Source organism: Triturus cristatus, chromosome 10, assembly GCF_964204655.1.
Source record: "Triturus cristatus chromosome 10, aTriCri1.1, whole genome shotgun sequence".
Lineage (NCBI taxonomy): Eukaryota > Metazoa > Chordata > Amphibia > Caudata > Salamandridae > Triturus > Triturus cristatus.
This window is the reverse complement of record NC_140593.1, coordinates 683,432,248-683,449,983: the sequence shown is the minus strand read 5'-3', so window position 1 is coordinate 683,449,983 and position 17,736 is coordinate 683,432,248.

Here is a 17,736-nt window from a genome sequence, read left to right as displayed (position 1 = left end):
GCTTTCCTACACCAATTTTAGAATGGTGCAGCATTCACACACATATCGAGATTTATGATTTCTGATAAATCTAGACATGTGTCTTGTTCTATGAGTATTAAGTGCAATCATGCACAACAACACTTATAGAACACCCTTTCAACACAAAGTGGTGTGCATGAAGGTGTTATATTTACATGGAGTATAAAAAGTGCACAGAGTGCCTTTTCCTCTCTTTGTAAATATGAAATAGTATCTTGCACAATAACTATGTTACAAAAAGTGACATATTTCCATTTTTAAATTTCCTTGCGAATGATAGAAGGTAAGCACAGAGTTATGTCTGCAAAGATGTTCAAAGAAGAATGATTGAAATGATTGTGGACCTTCAACAGCTAAAATGGGAAATATTATGAACCCCTCAAATCTCTTTTTTTGCAGGTCACATGATATCTGATTATGGACAGATTTCAAAACTACATAAACAGAGTGTTTTTAGAAACGTGTTTCAACTTTGTAGCTTCTTGCAGGCCTCTTCATTCTGCATATTGAGACTTAGTTAAACTTACCTTCACAGTAATAGGAATAAAAAATGGTATACATTTTTTTCTGTTTTTCATTCACATATAAATTCATATAAATTGCTTATTTTAAAAGTTGGATCTGTGAAAGAAAAGGAAAAAAAAATTATAACATGTAATAATACATTTTTTACAACACAGCGTAATTTTTTTGCCTTTTTTGCTGTTCTCAGAATATATTAAATTTCACTAAAAATAGTGATTTCAATCGTACTCATCACTTAACAGCGGGCAAAAAAAACACAATCTCAAAATTTGTTAAAAAAAAACAACATGCCATTCTCAAAATACAAATCACAGAAATATAAAATACACAGAGCTAACAAAAATGTTTAACTTTAACTTAAAAAACTTGTAAATGATGTCGCTATAAAATATTCACCAAATCTAAAGTTGAATTTTTGGAGGATGCACCACGCCCACAATGTTTTCCTTCAGTGATGTGGAAATTTTCTACTTTTCTCGAGGGGCAAACAAAGACCAATACCACCTTACTCATGCACAAGATTTTCAAAAGAGTTCTGTTAAGAGGGGATCCTACCAAAAAATACTAATGCGGCACAGCAAGTATGATGAAACACCTAAGGACCCTTCATCCAAACAATCTCGCACGAGAAGAGTGCAAACAGATGAGAAACACTCCTGTTCTGTATCTATAAAAAAGAATCACAAATAAATGTATATTAATAACTTTCAAAATTATACTATTCCATTACTGTACAAACACATTTTATATAAATACTGACTAAGAAACTATGGCCCTGAACCACAAGTGTGACGATGGTTAAAACACTACATGCATAGTGCATACTACTTTGAAGCAGTTCATGCCCTAAAGCCTACCTCACTAAAACTCTACATGCTAACTGACTAAATGATTACAGTACTATAAGGAGACACACTGGGTGAGTGACAGGGTGTTTGCTAGAAGAGTATGAATACTAACTAGGGAATTTAAGGTGTGAAACACAACTGTGTAGGTGATTAGAGGACTGCATCCATACTGCATAGGCATTTAAAGCAGTCCATGTGCTAAGGCCTGGCTCACTGCATGACTACTTGGGTACTGACTGAATGATTAGAATACAGCAAGGAGAGTGCCTAGGTGAATTTATAAGTGCTAGGCTTTTCGCACAGGGAATGGATTAGTACTTGGTACTGAATGGGTCACTAGAGGAGTGCAAAGGCATTGACAAGATGTTTGCTGGACTGTATGGATACTGACTAGGAAATTGAAAGTGTGAAAGACAAGTGTCTAGGTGGTTAGAAGACTGCATGCATAGTGGATAGGGGTTTGAAGCAGTCCATGTGCTAAGGCCTGGCTCAGTGCATGAATACATAGGCACTGACTGAATGATTAGAGTACTGCAAAGATAGTATCTTGGTGAATATATAAGTGTTTGAGTTTTCGCACAGTGAATGGATTAGTACATGATGCTGAATGGGTCACTAGAAGACTGCAAAGAGAGTGACAGGGTGTTTCCTGGAAGTGTATGGATACTGACTAGGGAATTGAAGGTGTGAAAGACAATTGTGTAGGTGGTTAGAGGACAGCATGCATAGTGGATAGGGGTTTGAAGCAGTCCATATACTAAGGCCTGGGTCACTGGATGAGTACTTGGGTACTGACTGAATGATTAGAGTACTGCAAGAAGAGTGCCTGGGTGAATTTATTAGGGTTTGGCGCAGTGACTGGATTAGTACATGATTCTTAATAAGGTCACTAGAGGAGTGCAAGGGGAGTGACAGGGTGTTTGCTGGAAGTGTATAGATACTGACTGGGGAATTGAAGGTGTGAAAGACAAGTGTGTAGGTGGTTAGAGGACTGCATGCATAGTGGATAGGAGTTTGAAGAAGTCCATGTGCTAAGGCCTAGCTCAGTGCATGAATACTTAGGCAGTGACTGAACAATTAGAGTACTAGAAAGAGAGTGTCCTGGTGAATTTATAAGTGTTTGGGTTTTGGCACAGTGAATGGATTAGTACATGGTGTTGAATGGGTCACTAGAGGACTGCAAAGGGAGTGACAGGGTGTTTCCTGGAAGTGTATGGATACTGACTAGGGAATTGAAGGTGTAAAAGACAAGTGTATAGTATGTTAGAACACTACATGCATACTGCATAGACATTTGAAGCAGTCTATTTGGTACTTAGAAACTGACTAAATAATCAGACTACTTCTAGGAATTTTCAGTTCTGCCACAGTGAAGAGAATAGTACATGGTACTGCACCTTAGTGTCAAACCCTGACTCATTTTATCAATGCATTAGCAAAGACTACCTTCTAATGCTACTAAAACTTGACAACATGACAGGTTTTAAAAGAGTTATCTGCTAAAAAATATACGATGTTACCAAATGCTTCTCTCACAGTGCTTCCCAAATGCACACAGACTCACAGTGTGATTCTAGACAACAACCACTATACCTAGGAGTTTACCAAAAATCATTCACTACTGTGGAAGTGGTAAAGGAAGTGCACACAATCTTCATATTTCAGGACTGCACTTTTGTGTCAAAGCCTGACTCATTTAATCAAAGCATAAGCAAAGACTGGCTTCTAATGCTACTAAAACTTGACAACATGACCGGTTTTAAAACAGATATCTGTCAGCAAATACACGATGTTACCAAATGCTTCTCTCACAATCCTTACCCAAATGCACACAGACTCACAGTGTGATTTTAGACAAGCAACACTATCCTAGGAGTTTACCAAAACTCATTCTCTAGTCTAGAAGAGTTAATGGTACTCCACTCTGCCCCCTTTATATGTTTTACACACTTATTCCCCTTGCTTCTTCAGCCACGCTTCTACCGAGGCAGAAAATGGCCGCCAACAGTTCCTGGTTTCGAATGTAGAGAGACACTCGACAGCCAATTAGCATTCAGCGCGCGATCCGGAGGGTGCGCGCTTGGTTCGGGGAGGTTGCGCTAACGGTGCGGGTAGGGTCCGCGGATCCTCCGCTGCCATAGATATTTATGTACTTTTAACTCTAATTTTCTCAGGAACTACTGAACGGATTCACACCATTTATGCAAAAGGCACGAGGCTGAACTGAGGACTACCTCTTTGCCAAATTTGGTGTCATTCCGTTCAGCTGCGAAAACAGGTCCTATGGGAAATTACATGGAGAAAACGCGTTTTGGGACCCCCCTTTTTTCTCGGCCCCCGCTTGATGAATCGCCACAACATTTTCAGGGTAGGAGCGGAGCGGAGCTGGCCAAAAATTTGGAAAATTTCGCGAGGATTCGTCAACCAGCGCCAGACTTATTGGGAATAGAATGTTGCGGATTTCCTATGAAAAATAGGTCCTAACTATAACTACCTACTGGCGACCACCAGTAGGTAATATATATATATATATATATATATATATATATATATATACATATATATATATAGAGAGAGAGAGAGGGGGGGAGAGAGAGAGAGAGAGAGAGAGAGAGAGCTACACACATATATACGTATATATATATATATATATATATATATATATATATATATATATACACGTAGGGCACGGCCATGGGTACTAGCTTCGCCCCCAGCTATGCTAATTTGCATATGGGCTGGTGGGAGGAGCAAGTACTCATGAAGACACAGAAAAAGGTCATGATAGAAAATGTGGCACTATATGTCAGGTACATTGATAACATATTTGTCTTATGACATGGTACACAGGAAAGTGCAGAATCTTTTGCACGTGAGCTTAACAATAACAACCTGATTCTATCATTTACTAGTCACACCAGTAGAGACTGCATACAGTTTCTGGACTAAGAGGTGTACGTAGAAAACAGCAGCTTACAATCCAGAACATACAGAAAGCCCACTGCAGGAAATGCTATCCTACATGACAACAGTTTCCATCACAATAGTGTAAAGGAGGGTATCCCCTATGCAGTGTGCTTAAGAATGAAGCGCAACTGTAGAACGGAAGAGAGCCTATAAAAATCTACCGATGTCCTCTTTCACAGACTACAAACAAGGGGATATAAGACAGAAACTCCAGTAAAGGCAAGGGCTAGGAGTGAAAAACTGACGAGAGAAGATCTGCTATTTAACAACAAAAGCAAGACTCAAACTATAACAACTAAAACAGACACCCCTAGATTAATCACAGGTTTTAATGCCTATCATGCTTCACTGCGTAAAATACTATACAGACACTGGGGCACCTTACAAAATGACCCGTTTTTGGGCCCCACCTGTGCAAAAGTTCCCTCAATCAGCTTCAGAAGAGCCAAATCCATGCGCCAGGAATTAGTGCGTAATGCGCCAACAATACTCAGAACACCAAACTGGTTACAATCATCAAAGGGGTTTACTAAATGCAGTAAATGCAAAGCATGTAGACATGGAGCCAATACAAAAACAGTACACGTGCCTTTCAGACAAACACCCTGTGAAATACGAGGTAGCTACAACTGCAAAACAGATTTTGCTGTGTATGTCCTGCAGTGCACTTGCAACAGACAATATGTAGGGAGCACCATCCACCCTGTGCATGTCCGCATTCTGCAGCATCTGAGGGCCATCTCTAACAATGACCAATCCTACCCGGTCTCTATGCACATCAACTCATGCCATGCAGGGAAAGCCCAAGACCTCTCCTATTATGTCATCGACACTGTTCCAAAAAACCCGAGGGGAGGCAACAGACAATTGGCATTAAGGAGGTTGGAGTCAAGATATATTATTCTCCTCAACTCCAAAATCCCACACGGGATGAATGCTGATGAAGTGCTAAATGTACATTTATAAACTAATGCTTCTAACGCCACGCAACTGATTCATTCCTCACAGCGTTAGGTTCTCTCTTATTTTTATTTTTGTTATAATTTTGCACTTTTCCATTAACACTCTTGACCGGCACCAACTCTGAATTGTGTGGGACTCAAATGGGGCAAAGACACCTTAGACACCCGTTGGTACGCCCACTGGGGCCCAACTCAGCTACTTGTACTAGTGTACATGTTTACCGTTACATTTCCTATGTCTGTGCATCGCATGGCGTTTATTCACGCTCTCTAAATTGGAAGCGCAGTACTAACTGATACCAATACAGGAAAGCCCTATTAGGAGGGGAGCCTTCATGCATAGGGATACATTGCCTTTTAATTATTTCAAATATACGAACCCATGGCAACTGTAACGGTAGTTCCACTTCCTGAGTACCTCATGCAACGTATGCAATCCCGAATCAGGAAGGGTGAGAACGTCTATGTCCATCAGTCGCTAGCCACACATAACGGACACACTATGATGACCAGGTTATTATTTTTTAACATAACATTTTTTATGTTGTTTAACACCGATTGCTAGTGTGTGAATTCTTAACCTTAGCAATCCTTGGTTTCACTTTATATTCACTTTTAATGCATTTGTTTCTATTGAGTTTGTCTTTTGCATTGTTATGTTAACTCAGCCATATATCACCTTCTATGTCTATTGCTGAGGTAGGTTGCTATGACAACCAGGGGAGAGTTACACACATGTATATAAATGAAAAAATGGCAGAGCACTTGATGCAGTGAACAAGGCGGTTTTCCACCAAAAAAAGCTTTAATAATTTCAGTTAACTATAACTGGTGATTTTCTGTGTTTTTTTAAGTTTAAAAAGTTACATTTTAACTGCTATTAATACCTAACTATAATGTCACTTTAGTCTTTGGTTTTTGCAGTTAATTTCTGAGGTTCTTTTTAAAACATAAAGTAACAATTTAAGAGGTGTCATTTTAAATAAGGCGAACCTGTAGGCTTTGTTAAAGGGTCAGAACACCAAAATATAAAAGGCAGGGCTACTGACTTTTTCAAGGGGTCAGCACATCAACATGTATAATGCAGCCCTATTAACTGACATAAAGTCACCATATTTTTTTTAGCAATGACCATAATCCAATACATTCCTTAGAAATGCACACACTACAATGATTAATAGTAACTGTCACTAAAGTATTCAAAATAAAGCATTTTTATTCATAACAACAATAAACATATGTCTGAGTCTTTCTTTAACACTCTTCAGGCGATACAGTGCAGCCAAGGAACCAATACAAGGACTCAATGTTCTTCAGCTGAAGAGTCAACAGATCCAGCTGAAACTGCTTTGAAAAGGATAGCAAGCTGTCTTGGGATCATATATTCAATGGCCCAGGAGACTTAATGTGAGTTTTTAAAAAAATATTCATAGGTGGGCTGCTGCACTTCATGTACCCCTCCTCCCCCCCAACATGGTTGGTGGTGCTCCTGTCCTTTCTAGGGTCACCATGAAGATCAAAAATAAAAAATAAAAAGCCTTTGCAGGCATTCTAGGACACTTCCCAGCAATAGCTGAGATTATGAAATAAGTGTCTACTCCAAAGACTTCACATTTGTGTTTGGAGTATTTATTGATTTATGTTTGGGTGCCACAGTCCCACCCCATCACCCACCAACTCTGTCTAACATTGGGGCTACAGTGGGAGGCAAATGGCCCTGCCAGCTTCCCAGTCAGCACCCATCCACAACTCTGTCTAACTCTGAAGGCTGCGGGAGGAGACCCTTGTCCCTTCCAGCTCTCCAGCCAGTCCACATCCTGGATGCCGGCACTAGCCAGCAATCATTTGTTTTCATGAGTGCCCCGGTGCCACTTAGGGCACCCAACAATTCTGTCCAACATTGGAGGCTGCAGGGGGAGGCCCATAATAAGAACTTGGGTGGAGTAGACAAAGATGACCAGTTGGGTCAACCATAGAATGTGGAATGTAAATCTCACACTTGGTACAAGCAGTTAGCTGTTCATCTGATCTATCTGGTAATGTGCATTGCATTTATTGATTATTGTTAGACTACCACTGAAAGTCATATTTATACTCATCTTCAAGGAGGCTATTATCATAAGTGTCAGTCCTGTAGAAGCAATTGCCTCCTCTTAGTCTATTGAGGAGGAAAGTGGCACAGTTAAAGGATCAACAATTTGCTGACTGCTTTACCGCAGCAAAGTAGGAGAATTTGCTAAAAAATGAAAAGTTTTTACTCTGCAATAAAGGAGGCCGGTGACTCAGTACTACTGTCCACAGTACCCATCTGTGCCAGGCCTGTACATTCTGACTCTGTTAACTTCGTAGAATACAAAGGTGACGTTCAGGGAAATTGACTGAAGTTGAACAGTCAGGTTTACAGCAACAATTAGTGACAGTTTTCTATCACATAAATGTTTGGAAATTGAGTTTTTTCACCCACATTTAGTCATTGCAGGACACTTTGGATAAGAAGTAGTGTTAGCATCTACACAAGTTGCACTCCTTACAGGATTTTCTTGGTACTGGCTGACCCACCGAGGGATCATCCTTTAACATCTGGGATTCTTCTCTTGACGGGGAACCCTAGCCCCGCCAAGGGCTTTTACCCCCTCACTGTGAGGGAGGAGCTCAGGGTTGTTTTTTGTTGCTACACTATTTAGGATATAATAAATCCTTTAAACGAGAAGACAACTAAATGGGTTAGGTGAAAGGCGCAGTGCGAAACTTAGAGACAGAAAAAATGAGGGAAACAACCTTTACAATGCAATCATCGTATCGCACTACCTTTACATAGCAGTCATTATTACCCCTATACTATCCAACACTTATCTTAAATGCGATGTAATGGTATGCATTGTAAAGGTATAATGAGATGTAATGAAATGCGTTGTAAAGGTAGTTTCTGAAAATGCGATGTAATGGCATGCGATATAAAAGAATGCATTGTAAAGGATGTTGCGATGTAAAAACTGCGTTGTAAAGGCATGCATTGTAAATGTATGCGTTGTAACATCATACATTAAAAAAATATGAGTGAGTGATATTAAAACTAACTACCAATAGCAATATGGACTGTATTAGTTGTTCCTGGTGTCAGGATTAAAAACAGTGCACCTGCAGTTTAAAATAATAACTGCATGTGGTAGACGTGGATGGGTCTACATGTTTCAGCCTCGAGGACCCTGTAAGGTGTTTCGGCTTTCGTCAGGACCAAAAGATATTATGTGCTACTGTGATTGAAAAGTGTTAAGACAGAAAAAGGTAGTGACAACAATTACAAAACAAAAGTATGGTTTCTATACAGAACCAGTAATTCCACGTTCGGTGTGTTCGATTTACTGGTCATACCTGTAGAATGACATAAGACAACAGAAGAGATCAAACAATATAACAGTCTCTTGTTTCAAAACATATTGTTACAGTAACCATGTGGAACATAGTTCTCATCCTTGGTCAGAGGGGATCCCCCTATTAGCATGTTGAGATCATCTTCTTCAGGTATATACCTGTGTTCTTAGACTCGAGGATTTCGTGTGTTGAATCGTTATTGTATAGGATCCAATCCTCGCTGGTCTCTAAACTCCCTAGGCCCCCCCCTTTAACTGTGTTTTTTATTTTTTTACACAGATACTGCAGCTACCTCACCTGGAAATAAAGAGTCAATTGCTGCTGGGTATTCTGGGCAAGAACATGTGCTAGGATTCACACAAGCCACATCACTGTGGATTCCCCTGGGTCTCTAGTTTCTAGAAATGCTCCAGGTTTGTAGGATTTCTGGATGCAGCGTGATCTGGGATCCACTTATTGCAACCATCCCCAATGGAAGGAGAGGGAATTGAATATTTTAGCTATAGTTAATGGTGTTTGTGGGAGCTTTTTGGGGAAAAAGTGGTGGGAATAATGCAAACAGCATCGCCCTGGACACCCTTGGGTATCTAGTTTTCAAAAACATCTGGTGTCGGTAGGTTTTCCTGTGTGCCTTATGACCCTAGGCCCAAATACCACAGTGACCTACATCCCCCGAATGACTAATTCACAGCAAAATCATTTATGTTTCCACATGGTGAATTCTGGGACCTTTTCTGTCCCTAACGATAGGACCACCCACACATGTGGGGTACTTTTTTTATTGGGAGAAGGTTGGGAACACTCAGTGGTAGGACTTTTGTCAGTAACCATAGATTCAGAAACATTCCTAATCAGAAAGGTGAGGACATTTTTTATTTTGTCTAAGGTTCGAGATTTGAAGAGTATTCTAGGTAAAAATAAGTATCAGGATCCATATAACCCATACCACTTGGACTCCCCTGGTTGTCTAGTTTTTTCAGTAATGTCAGTGGTAGGTAGGTTTTATTCAGTGCTACTTGAATCTAGGCCCAAATACCAAGTAATCCAAATCACAAAAATGATTTGTAAATCAAAGCTAAACTCTTGATGTTGTCATGATGTTTGTAGTGAGCGTCCCTGTCCCAGGTGAAAGGCCCACTCACACTTTGGGACACCATTTCGAGACATTTTGAATTGGTAGATGGTAGGACTTTTGTGGATCCACACTGATTCTGCAACTTTGCTTCACAGAGATATGAGAATATTCTCTGTGTTTTTTAGATTTGGTATTTGCATGGCGTTCTGCTTAAGCCAAATAATGAGATGTATGCCAGCTACACCATTCTGGACTGCACTATGTATCTAGTTTTCAGAAATGTCAGGGTTTGGTAGAATTCCCGGATGTCCTACTAACCCCAGGCCCAAAAACCACAGCTTCCCATATTTCAAGAATTATTGTAACTCAAAAGAAAAGTCTTGATGTCTCCCTGTTACAATTTGGGACTTTTTGTGCTTCAGGTGATCTCTCCCTTTCCCCAACATAAGTGAAGAATAGCTTTTATAAGGAGAAGTGTGGAAATGAAGAATGGTAGGACATTTGTTGTTGCCTATTGAGTTTCTCTACATTGGCTTTAAACTGTTAGTTAATCTGCATATAAAATACATTTTGAAGTTCACCATCATATACCCTGATATTATTGTTAATTCCATAGTGATCCCACTAAACCCTGTTCATAAACTTAGATTCCTGCTCACATTTAAAAAATGCATAGATTTTGTTTTGATCCATTTGTGTTTATTAGATTTTTTAATATAAATTGATTGTGAGTCATAACAAACACAGTAAAAATAATTATAAGCAACAACTCAGTTGACAGCTCTGGGCATTGCTTGTTTTTGGACAACCAACAAACACTTTATATCTCTGTAACGGGAAAAATCTGAGCGACTTAATAGAACATTACTTTTGCATATCAGCCTTCATTGCCAAAACCTGAGAAAGAAATCATTGCCACCTATTTCACTTTTTTCCTAAATTCTATCACTGTTTTTATTACATTGGTTAGTTTCTCTTGGAGAACCTTGAGCGACCTACACAAATGAGCCCTTGCTGAATTTAGTATTCTGTCTACTTTTCAATAATGAATAGCCTTCAAGGTTAACCCCTGGATTTCAAATCTCTTTCCCCTAAAAACTGCAAGTAGGTAGAAACTGCATACATTGAAAATGTTGACTACCACTTTGAAAATTGCAAAACTGTGGGAAAAGATAGATTATTTTCCAGCTCAACTTGTTTCTGAAAGCTGGGCAGAGAGTGATTTTTGGTTGATGCCATTTTTAGAAAAAAACAATATTTTCTTGCACAACACTTTTCAGTAAAAGCAAAATGTTACCACATTTTTAATATTTTTTAAGGTTCCTTTGGATAAAACCTAAATACGTGAGTACCATTAATGTGCAAACTTTGCCTCAAAATCTTTTGAGGGAAAAGAGATATGCAATCTTAAGTGCAAACTACCCTGAATATCAAAAAGGGCTCAGCGCTAGCTAGGAAGCCCTCAGTATTTAAGAGATTACTAGTGATCCATTCAGAGCTACTTTTTTTCTTGATGAGCAGCTTTACTTATAAATATCTATCATAATTCAGCGGCACAGGACTTGTCACCATAGTTTCCCTTGAGTGCATGCACCAGGTCCCTGCCTGCACCCGCCACTGGGCTCTCTGCCTCATCCCATTGTTACCTGCCGGCTCCACTATAGCAGGGATAAAGGGTCATACCCAGTCTTCAAGGAGAGCGATCATTGTGCTCAAATCTTCTGTTCCCACTGGGAGTTCCACCACTTGAATATTGTTTCAGCAAACCAGACCTCCTGTATTCTCCGCTAGGTCTTCGAGTCGCTTTGCTCTGTAGGCAAGGTCTTGGTTGCACTTCCCCTGGTTGTCTAGTTGCGGTGCAATGTCTTGTACGGTGAGTTCTAGTTCCAACAGTCAGGAAGCTAGCTTCCACAGGTTGTCATGAAGGAGGCCAAACTCCTCAATTTCTGTTTCCACAGAGGATCATGACATCTAAATGACTTGTAAAATGGCATACAGTTTGTCCTGGGACACCGGGGATTGCACAGGCAATGTGGGCTCTTATTTTTAATGCCATTGGGCTTTGGATGAAAGCGACAGTGGCCTAGAGGGTCCTTGTGCTGGATTCTGGAAAGGAAATGGTGCACCAGCAAGGAACCTACAGACCATGCCACATTAAAACACATCCCTCAACCAATACCACCGACTCCAGAAATGTAGTTGAGCTTATATAGCGCACAGCTACCCGCTGTGGGTTTCCCGGCGCTTGCTTAGGGAACCCGTCCTGGTATTCCCCTGTGAGATAGAAGGGTATCCACAAGGTGAAAGTCAGGCATCCCGCCACGAGGGGCCGTTGTGGAGATTAAGCAAGCTATTGCCCAGAGTCGCAGAGTGTGAACCCGTGAGTCAAGGAGGCACCGGGGCGAGAATTATCGAGTCCGTGGAATTTTTAGCCCAAGACCCGCCGAGGCGGGGAATTGAACCCTGGTCCAGGTCCGATCTCAGCTTCCGGGTCTGCCGCCTCTAACCCCTGAGCCACACTTCTCCACTGAAAGCCCTGCACTGTTAAAAATCTATGTGAACCCCTTGGACAACATCATCATAACCCATGGACTAAACATCATAATCTACGCAGACGCACCTAGCTCATCCTCTCAGGAAGATCCCTCCAGAACAATGGTCAACTTCCACAGGTGCATGATGAGCGTCATCGACTGGATGAAAGACAACTGCCTAAACTTCAACACAGACAAAACAGACGTGCACTTCTTCAGGAACTACACCTTTGTGTGGAGCAACGCCTGGTGCCCTTTCAAACTAGGACCCTCTCCCAATCAGACAGACAATGCCCACAATCTTGGCCTCTTCCTGGACAGCAACCTCCCCATGACAAATCTGATCAATGCAATCTCCTCCACCTGCATCCTCACTCTTTGCATGCATCTTAAGATCTTCAAATGGCTCCCCGTCAACACCAGACAAAATGTCACTCGAGCCTAAGTCACCAGTCAGCTGGACTATGGAAACACACTCTACATAGAAATCCCCTTGCACCTTTTGAAGAGGCTGCAAACCATACAGAATTAAGTGACCATGCTCATCCTTAACCTCCCAAACCGGACGCACATCACCCTCCACCTCAAGAAGCTCCACTGGCTCCCTATTCAGAAGAGATGTCAATTCAAGATGTTGATCCACACCTACAAAGCCCTACACAACCAAGGACCAGCATACATCAACCACCGCCTGAACTTCCACCAAACCTCTAGACACCTGTGCTCCACCTCCCTCGCTCACACTCCCCAATTCGCCAAATACCAGTGGAGCATGCTCGGTCTCCTACCTTACTGTGAAGTCATAGAATGACCTCCCCCTTCACCTCTGGACTGCATCCTCTCTGATGGAATTCAGGAAAGGACACAAGACCTGGCTTTTCAACTGAACCCTCCCTAAGCAGCGGGTTCTTAGTGCCTGGATACCCTCACAAGTAATTAGCCATGCTTTATGAGTCCTGTTTGATTGATTGGTTGATTTGTTGTAAATGAAAGTCAGGATATGTTGTACAGGGCATAAGTGTGTGGAAGAAGCTTTCCAGAACCATGGCAGTAGCCTGAATTTGATCTTTATATCTTGAATATTGACGAATGGAAAATTCAATCTTGGTGGGGCTCTACATCAAGCAGACACTGACATCTAGAAGAGGATAAAGCTCAATCTTTGGCATTATTCTTTTTTTTTACTGACAACACTGTATAATAGATATTGGTTTATCTATCATTAACTGACTATTCAAGGACTACCACTCCTCAATAGGCCAGCATGACCCTTAGAGTTTCCTTGTAGAGACTGTAAATTATGCGGTGTGGAGTGAAGCCTTGAGACACACTGCAAGTGACTGGTGGGGGGTGATCCTGGATATTCCCTTGATAACTGCATTCATCTACTTGATGGATCTGAAAAAAGACTGTGGAATACATTAATATGTAATAGGGAAAACTCTAGATAAGTACATTGTGATCAACAGTGTTGAGGTCCTCAGACAGCTAAAGTTTTAGCAATGTACTCACTCATTGTTTAATTTGTAAAATAGTGCTTGTGCCCAAACACTTTCTCAGAAGAATGCTGCTGGCCTGCCATATGTTGGAGTTGTGATATACCTAGGCTGTCTAATCTTGATTCTACCTCATACCTCTTTTATTCACCACCCACAGTCCCTACCTGTTTATCCTACTCTTGCAGGTTCTTCTCATCCCTGCTTTATTCCTGTATCTTTATTTTTCCCCTAGTCTCCTCTAATGATGGAAAAATAAGGTGTGGTCCTCCCAGGAAAATGCTGATGGGACTCACCTGCAACCACTTGCTCAATTTAGCAGTGGTCCCACTTGATTTAGGCTCTATAATATTCCAAAAACCACCTCATTAGTTGTAGTTTCAGTGGTACATATTGGGTGGTGGAAGCATGATGAATAGGATTGCAGGATGTGGCACATGTTCACCATCTTTATGTTTCATGTAAGACACTGGTGCCAGTGCCATGCTAATCAGCTTTTCTGTTTTGTAGATTTCATAGACTGCACGTCTGCTGGTGCTACTAAGGGCCTAGTGAAAAACTATTTTTTTTCTTTTCTTTTCCTTACTAACGGTGGCATCTATTCTTTTAAAGAGTTTTTAACCTCTCCCTTAATAAGCAAGTCTTAACCGATGGTGGAAATTTATTTCTCATTGTTATCACCATACTGTAAATATTTTAGGGAGTTGTGTACTTGACACTTTATTAAATACTAAAGCATGTACGGATCCTCAGCACAGTTATGGCATGAACCAGGGACGCACCTGAAATCCAGAATAGTCACCAGAAGATGGAAATGTGAACTGTGACAAGTTGCATGTTATAAATTTCTGTGTTTCTATAGTACCATTATTATTCCGAGGACACGAAGTTGGGGATCGTTCTAAATTTATGTGTATGTGTATGTAGTTCTGCTTTTATGATTTTCATGGAAAATCAAATAAAGGTACTACTACTACTACTACTACTACCACTACTACTAATAGTGCTTTTTGTACGGGTGTGTCTGTCTACATGGTAGCTCAATGCCAAGACATGCTGGCACCAAACAGCAATGACAGCGGAGCTATTCATGCAAAAATGGTATCTTTCCAGACAAAATAAGGTCTATTTAGTAAATGTTCTACTTTAGATGCTAATTTCTGAACTTAGCTACCCAGAAGGGTAAACAAATAACACTGCATATTTGAATTCTATCATTCGGTCTTAGCTATAACCCTCATAAAAACTGTTGCAAATTAAATGTTTCTTCCTAAAGGCATTAAATTATAACAGCAATACACTTCTATGTAAAATACTTTTATTATTTTCAGGTTGTAGCATGCCTATATACGAGAACACCTTAATAACGTTTTTTTTTTTTTTTTTAAAGAATTCGGAAGGTCAAACACCTTGATTAGAATGTAAGACATGCAAATGATGCACGACAAAATAACAACACCTGTCAGGATATACAGACACATGCATCAAGAAAAGCTTTTGCGAGTCCTTATTAATGAATCGCAATTAAGGACTCTCAAAAGCCTATGCATGTAGGAATCGCAATTAAAATAGCGATTCCTAAATATTCCTTAATTGCGACTCGCAAAATTGCGAGTCGCAATTAAGGAATGGCTTCCCATTCATTCCTAAGGGCCTACAGGTCCATAAGAATTAATGGGAAATTGCATGCGCAAATTGCGAGTAACAATAGGTACTCGTAAATTGCGCATGCAATTTCAAGTGTGCAAAGGTGTCAAAATGACACCCTGTTGCACCCCTGAAATTGTGATGTGCACCCTTGGGGCATGTGCATGTAACCTGAAACCTTGAAAAATTTACTTTAGTGAATTTTCAAGGTTTTTTCAAAATACAGACAAGAGTAATTTCTCTGTATTTTGCGGCCCTAAACTGCTAATTCGCTATTTCTAAGTGCTTCTAGCATTGCATTTAAGGAATCGCAAATTGCGATTCGTTAAATGCAATTGCAATTTAAGAAATTGCAATAAATTGCGATTTCTTAAATTGCGAGTACCTAACACTTTAATGAATCGCAAAAGGCCTTTTTGCGGGCGCAAAGGCCAATTTTTGCGAATCGCTCAGTTTGCGCTCGCAAAAACCTAGGATGCATGTGCCTCCCCAGTGATGTAATAAAAGAAGTACAAATCGACAACATCTTATCCATATGTGGCAAAAAATAAACTTGAATGTTTTCGATTTTTTTCTGCATTTCTTTCGAAATCACAGTAACTATTTTGTTTGCAGCTTCTGGTCTGACATTCACCAAATGTAACAATGCATAGACGCTGTTCCTACTCCAAAGGCAGGCCTCCAGAGTTATGACTGATGTTAGGAATTGCTTTTTGAATATGCTCGTGTGCATCTGAACAATAGTTCTTTATGGAAAGGCATAACTTATACTTCTGTGAAGAGTTTCTATAATGTTTCAATAGCTTGTTGCAATATCTATACAGTTTTAATCTGGCATTACTTTCTCACTTTACTCTCTCATTCCTGTGCGATGTATTTGATGCCTCAATTTCCTATTGGGAATCTTCTTGCTCCAGCTCCCTTTCCTCGTGCCATTACTTTCTGCATGTGGTGTTGGCACCTCCCAAAACAGGACGCCTGCAGAAGAATCACAAATAAAACAAACATTGACTCGCCCCTCCACATCTGGACTCGTCCGCTCCACCCTCGTCGGTAGCTCTATCTATTTCTTTGTGCCTCTCCTGATTGCGAGCTGGCACCCAGTCCATCTACTACCATTTTGGGGCTGCAATACATATAGAAGGACTGGTGGTTGCCGGTGGGGCCACCAGCACTCATTTTTGAGGACCTGCACTTATTTCCCCTCATCAGGGATTCATTAGAGCAAGAGATGGGAAAACAAACAAACCTAAAAGACGGAGGAAGAGAAAGACGGAAAACCGTGACAAAGGAAGAAAGCGAGAGCATCCAAGAGTGAGATAAAAGGACCTGGAGTGTCCGGCAGCGCATTCAAATGGCTTCAGCTTGCTTTAGGACTTGCAACCTTGGCATTCAGTTTCCGGCATCTAATTGCACCGGTGTACAGGATTAATTTAGAGACAATGTGCAAAGTACTTGTGCAACAACTCAAACAGTCAAACAGTGAAAACACAACACAAAAAGATTCCACACCAGGTTAGAAACAAAGAACTTGATTTAATAAATAAAACAAGACCAAAATGACAGAAACACAATAAGTAGAACTTGAGATAAAGCTGAAAAATAGCGCTTGAAAGCAATAAGTCTCCCTTAGGAGCTCTGGTTGTGCCGGACTAGGACAAAGTCAAAAGTTCAGTCTGACTGCAATTGAGCACGGACCAAATACAGGGACCCAGTTGGCTTAATCGATGTCAAAGATGCAGGCCACTGCCAAAGCAAAGTATCAGTGTTGATTCACGCAGTAGGGGCGATGCGCTGGTCCTGATCCGTGCAGCAGCGATGATGCATCTGCTCAGATAAGAGAAGAGCTGCAATGTGGAGGATCCCATCGATGGAGATGTGGAGACCTTGTGCAGTGGTGGTTCTGAAGGTGATGTGTCAGGGCCGATCTACTCAGCAGAGGTGATGCACCAGTTCTGGTCATTCAACAGGAGCAATGCACTGGCTCTGATCCACGCAGCAGGAGTGTTGCTCCATTTCCGATCCATGCAATCAGGGTGATGTGCCAGTTCTGACACATGCAATGACGCCCAAGCACCGGTACGATAGAGGATGTGTGGGTTTTGCTGAAGCATACACCTTAGGCCTCACTTACAAGGGTCCAGGACTGAGGTGGCACCACATGGAAGGGCAGACTCATAGATGGCAGAGTCCAGGTGCAGAAGCAGGAAAGTTGGAAGCCTTTTATGATCCGGAGACTTCATATTAGGAGGCCAGCCAGCTAGTCACTGGAGTCACTCTGGGTTCAGG